Below are 5,745 nucleotides of genomic sequence, written 5' to 3' on the forward strand. Positions count from 1 at the left end.
TTAAATTCGTTCAGTTCAAGATCTAAGTCCATGTTCACACATCTAAATTCGTTTGGAACTAAAGTCTAAATTCGTTTGCACAAATCTAACTTCGTTTGAGTAAACCAGATGAATGATTACAAGAATTTATAAAGATATCAAAACGAATCAAATCGAAGATACATGGAAAACCTAAATCGTGTTCGTGAAAGAAAATGACATCAAACACTTACTCAGATCACAGTTGGTACAACGAATCAAGAAAACGAATTAAAGTGAGAGAAAAGAAAAGTTTTGGGTTTTAGGGTTTTGCTTGAAAATGAAAGTAATTTTCGTTTGATGAAGCAACAACGAAGAAAAACCCGTTTATATAGTGAAATAACAATGGGCCAACAATGGGTCGGGCTAAACTTCACAAACGAAGTTAGCAAAACGAAGATAAACTTCGTTTGAACAAAAAACAGTTTCGAACGAAGATAATAGATATCTTCGTAAGAACAAATCAAAATCAGAAAAATATTCCAGATTTCAGCAAGTGTCTGAAAAATTTCCAGATTTTCATCACAAGCGATCTTCCAAAACACGACCCTTTATCACAATCTGTACATAGCAAAAACTCGTTAGAAAGCAACCTGTTCATGCCTTGTACTAAAAACGTACTTATCACCCAAATCATAATCATAATGTAAGTAGATAACCGAACATTATAAACTTGAATGAAAAAACCCATGGTTTAAACACTATCCATAAACAAACCTGAAAATAATCAATTTAAATATGAACCATTACCAATAACGATCATGACACCGAGAACTTCCTTTGATCATAGATATGCATGACTGCAAACCATCTTGAAACACTTAAGTCCCATACTAGATGCCGTCTACAAAACTAACAAACAATGAACAATCCAACAAAAATTCACTGAAGAACTTAGTAAAGTTCCAAAAGGATGTCATGAATTACAGCATGAAATTCAAAAGAAACTAATATCAAATTGATTATTTTCATTAAATACATGAATCATAAATAAATAATATTCCAAAAACAAATTCATGTATCATCCTTCACATGCTCAAATCTGCATTACAAATATTATCACTACACACCAAGGATCTTATCATCATGATATCATTCGTGTGAATAACAATGTATAAATAGAATCAGCACTCCAACTTTATCTTCCTAACCTGAACACTGCACACTTACCACAGAACTCATCAACGCATTGAGAACAAAACAGTATAATGCAGAAAATTCAAGTTACAATCACACTCAATCAGGGTTAACAAATATGAAATAACTAAAAATCTAACAAAAGATCAAGGGAAGTCATTTCTTGTCAAACCCTAAATGTCACCAACCAATTTAAACAAACCCGATTAATAACTTGGTGACAAGCGAAATTGTGATATTTCAAATAACTTGACATTTCACATAACACTTGAAAAGATCATTTCTAAACTTAAACAATTAATGTCCATATTAGAAAGCCTTCGTTGTAAACAAAGCACACAACCCATTAAAATTCACATGAAGGAATTCAGCAAAACATATACTCAGAATTTGAATAGGGTCTCTCGTGCACTAAGAACTTATAAAATACTATTTTGACTCAATAAAAAGAAAAATAACACAGAATAAAAATTGCAGAATAATAAACTAATCTAAACTCTATTAACTTGACTTTATACATTATTCACATTAAGCATGATTACTGCTGATTAGATCAGGTTAGCATTTACATAAGCCTGCGGGTGAGAAATAATTCTCTATTATAAGTTTTGAACCGTGACCCAACAGCGATTACCGTATGTTTTGTCCTCTTAAACACTCGGTACATTCAGTTTCCTTGTGTTATGACACTTTCGCATACCTTGGCCAAGGACAGTCACCATGTAACCCGAGTAGCCTAATATGTCATTTGAATAGTTTGCGAACTTATTAACCACATTCAGATACTTTCGTAATCGATACAAGCACTAAGATAAAAATATTCAATATATTCAAGAACATCCTTACCAATCATGAGACACTTTGTGGATAACTGAATTGAATTACTTGTGATTTCACATAGTTGCTTCTGCATTCATGATTTATATGGAACCCGTGATTTTCTATGAGATCCATGTAGCGAACTTTCCGACAACCTATCCCAAGTTGTAAGCTTTTGGTAGGCTAGGTATACAAAGACACCCCGAGGACATACTTGTCCGAATCTCAAAGACCACATTAGCCCCTTAATTTGCATTCAATTGATTTGCATAACTATCACATTTACTTTTATGCTCATGATTGGTAGAGATTCTTGCCTATTCATTGAACAATCTTATAGTAATGCTAGATCTTTCACAAAATTTAAGGACTAGATCAATCATACTGAAAAGCAAGCAATCTCGCCATATATCTGAATATGTTTCCCCAAGAACATTGTATAATTTAAGTTCAGATTGAAGGAAACCCTTGTATTTGTGTCTACCGGATATCCCAAATTGTAATCTGAACTAATCAGTTATATTACGATTAAGCAGGCTTAAAGCTAAAGTATCGTCACTTCTCATCATTTAGCGCAGTACCTTACTTTTTCATATTTTTGGATTTTCTATTTTTCAATGTTTTTGTTTTTTTCTGACACTAGATATATACAAACTTATACTAAGACAACTCTTTTTGTATTTTTTTATGACTCTATCTATGTACGACTTACACTACAAGACACGAAAAATAACTTTAAGTTCTTTGAGAGAAACTACTCGCATTCTTCATACCATTGAGTTGAAATAACAACTCAAGACGAGGTCCATCAAAAGCTTTAGTGTATAGATCAAAGATTATCATCAGTAATAACCTTTTCTAAATGAATAGCTTTTTCTCAAAACAGTCACGTATGAAATGATACTTTATATCTATGTGCTTTGTGGCTTTAACGTTTTCGGATTCTTGGTAATATCTATGGCAGATTTATTATCAATACAAATGGGAGTATTGGAGATATTCATACCATAATCGCGCAGTTGTTGCTGTATCCAAAGCACCTGAGAACAGCAATATCCAGCAGCAATGTACTCTGCTTCACAGGATGATTGTGCAACAGATGTCTGCTTTTTGCACTGCCACGATACAATTCTCCCCCTAAAAGCTGACATCCACCTGACGTTGATTTCCTATCCGAGTTGTCACCACCCATAATCCGAATCAGTATAAGCTACGAAGTCAAAAGAACCATACATGGGATACCAAAGACCTAGACGAGGCTCTTTCACATAACGAAGGATTCTTTTTGCAGCTTTCAAGTGAGACTCTTTCGGATTAGCCTGATATCTAGCACACATAGAAACAGCAAAGTAATATCGGACGTGAGGCGTCAGATACATCAAGGTCCAATGATAGGTCGATATTGAGTGCATCGACGGATGGATCATTAGGCTTATCAGGACACAACCCATGATTTCTTAATGGGAGTAACAGCATCCTTAGCATCAGACATGCGAAACCGAGTAAGCAATCTTTGACGTACTTGGTCTGATGGAAAAGAAGCCATCCTCAGTTGATCCACTGTAGTCCAAGAAAGAAGGTTAGGTTCCCCATAGCACTCATCTCAACTCTTAGCCTTCATGCTCTGTTCAAATTCCTTGCACATTTTGTCATCAGATGAACCAAAAATGTCATCGACGTAAACCTGTACAAGCAAGTAGTCCTTCCTTTTTTTGCAACCTGTCTAATAGACCACTTTCCTTTAAATTGTTGACAATTTTTCTGACACTAGATATAGTAATGCTAGATATAGTATGCTAGATATAGTATGACTCTATCTATGTACGACTTACACTACAAGGACACGAAAAATACTTTAAGTTCTTTGAGAGAAACTACTCGGCATTCTTCATACCATTGAGTTGAAATAACAACTCAAGACGAGGTCCATCAAAAGCTTTAGGTATAGATCAAGATACATCAGTAATAACTTTCTAAATGAATAAGCTTTTTCTCAACATCACCGTATGAAATGATACTTTATATCTATGTGCTTGGTGACTTTAAAGTTTTTCGTTCTTGGTAATATCTATGGCAGACTTATTATCAATACAAATAGGAGTATTAAGATATTCATACCATATCGCGCAATTGTGCTGTATCCAAAACACCTGAGAACAGCAATATCCAGCAGCAATGTACTCTGCTTCACAGGAAGACTGTGCAACAGATGTCTGCTTTTTGCACTGCCACGATATAATTCTCCCCCTAAAGCTGACATCCACCTGACGTGATTTTCCTATCCGAGTTGTCACCACCATAATCCGAATCAGTATAAGCTACGAAGTCAAAAGAACCATACATGGGATACCACAGGCCTAGACGAGGCTTGGCTTCACATAACGAAGGATTCTTTTGCAGCTTTTAAGTGAGACTCTTTCGGATTAGCCTGATATCTAGCACACATAGAAACAGCAAGGTGATATGGACGTGAAGCTGTCAGATACATCAAGGACCAATGATAGCTCGATATTGAGTGGCATCGACAGATGATCATTAGGCTTATCAAGACACAAACCATGATAGTCTTAATGGGAGTAACAGCATCCTTAGCATCAAACATGCGAAACCGTGTAAGAAGATCTTGACATACTTAGTCTGATGTATAAAGAAGCCATCCTTCAGTGATCCACCTGTAGTCCAAGAAGAAGGTTAATTCCCCCATAGCACTCATCTCAAACTTAGCTTCATGCTCTGTTCAAATTCCTTGCACATTTTGTCATCAGATGAACCAAAAATGATGTCATCGACGTAAACCTGTACAAGCAAGTAGTCCTTCCTTTTCCATTTAATAAACAATGTACTGTCTATAGAACCTCTGGTGAAACCACTTTCCTTCAAATGTGTTGACATTTTTCATACCACGATCGAGGAGCCTGAGTAAACCATATAAAGCCTTATCGAGACGATATATTTATTAGGAAAGTCTGGATCCTCAAACCGGCAGGTTGTTCTACATACACTTCTTCTTTAATGTCTCATACAAGAAGGCACTCTTGACATCAAGCTGATACACCTAATACCTTTATAACTAGCATATGCCAGAAATATCGAATAGCTCAAGTATAGCTACAGGTGCAAATCTCATTGTAATCAAGCCTTCTTGTTGCTTAAATCCTCTAACACCAATCGAGCCTTATTTCGAGTAACTACACCTCTGTCATCTCGTTTACAACGAAAAACCCAACACGTTGTTAAAGGAGATTCACCCGGAGGTAAGTCAACTAACTCCATACCTCAAGCTTTCGAAACTGAGCCAATTCTTCTTGCATCGCCTCAACCCACGACGGTTCCTTAAGAGCCATACCAACATTTTAGGCTCACCTGAGAGATAAAGGCATAATACAAGTACCAAGTAATTGCCCCAGTATCCTTAACTTCAGCAAACATACACGACGATTTCTTAGATTGATTCTCATGCGAACAGAGGCAGAAGCATCACCATGATTGCTCAACTGGATGATCCTTGTTGACCCGAGTTTGAGGAACCTGATCGACTGAAAGATCATCTCCCAAATTCGTCTGCACATTTGCTCTGGAGTTTATAATCTGGAGTGTTAGCTCCTCCTGATTTTCACCTTCCGTGTCATCAGTATCATAGAAAGGAGAATCAGGTCAGGTACTTGCACGGATCAGTAGGAACTATAGGAGCAGACTCTAAGGTAGAATTGCTACTTTTGCCCACTAGATCTCCAGATCAGAGTAGGCGCAACTATTGGTGAGGAACAGAAG

Source organism: Erigeron canadensis, chromosome 1, assembly GCF_010389155.1.
Source record: "Erigeron canadensis isolate Cc75 chromosome 1, C_canadensis_v1, whole genome shotgun sequence".
NCBI classification, from domain to species: Eukaryota; Viridiplantae; Streptophyta; class Magnoliopsida; order Asterales; family Asteraceae; genus Erigeron; species Erigeron canadensis.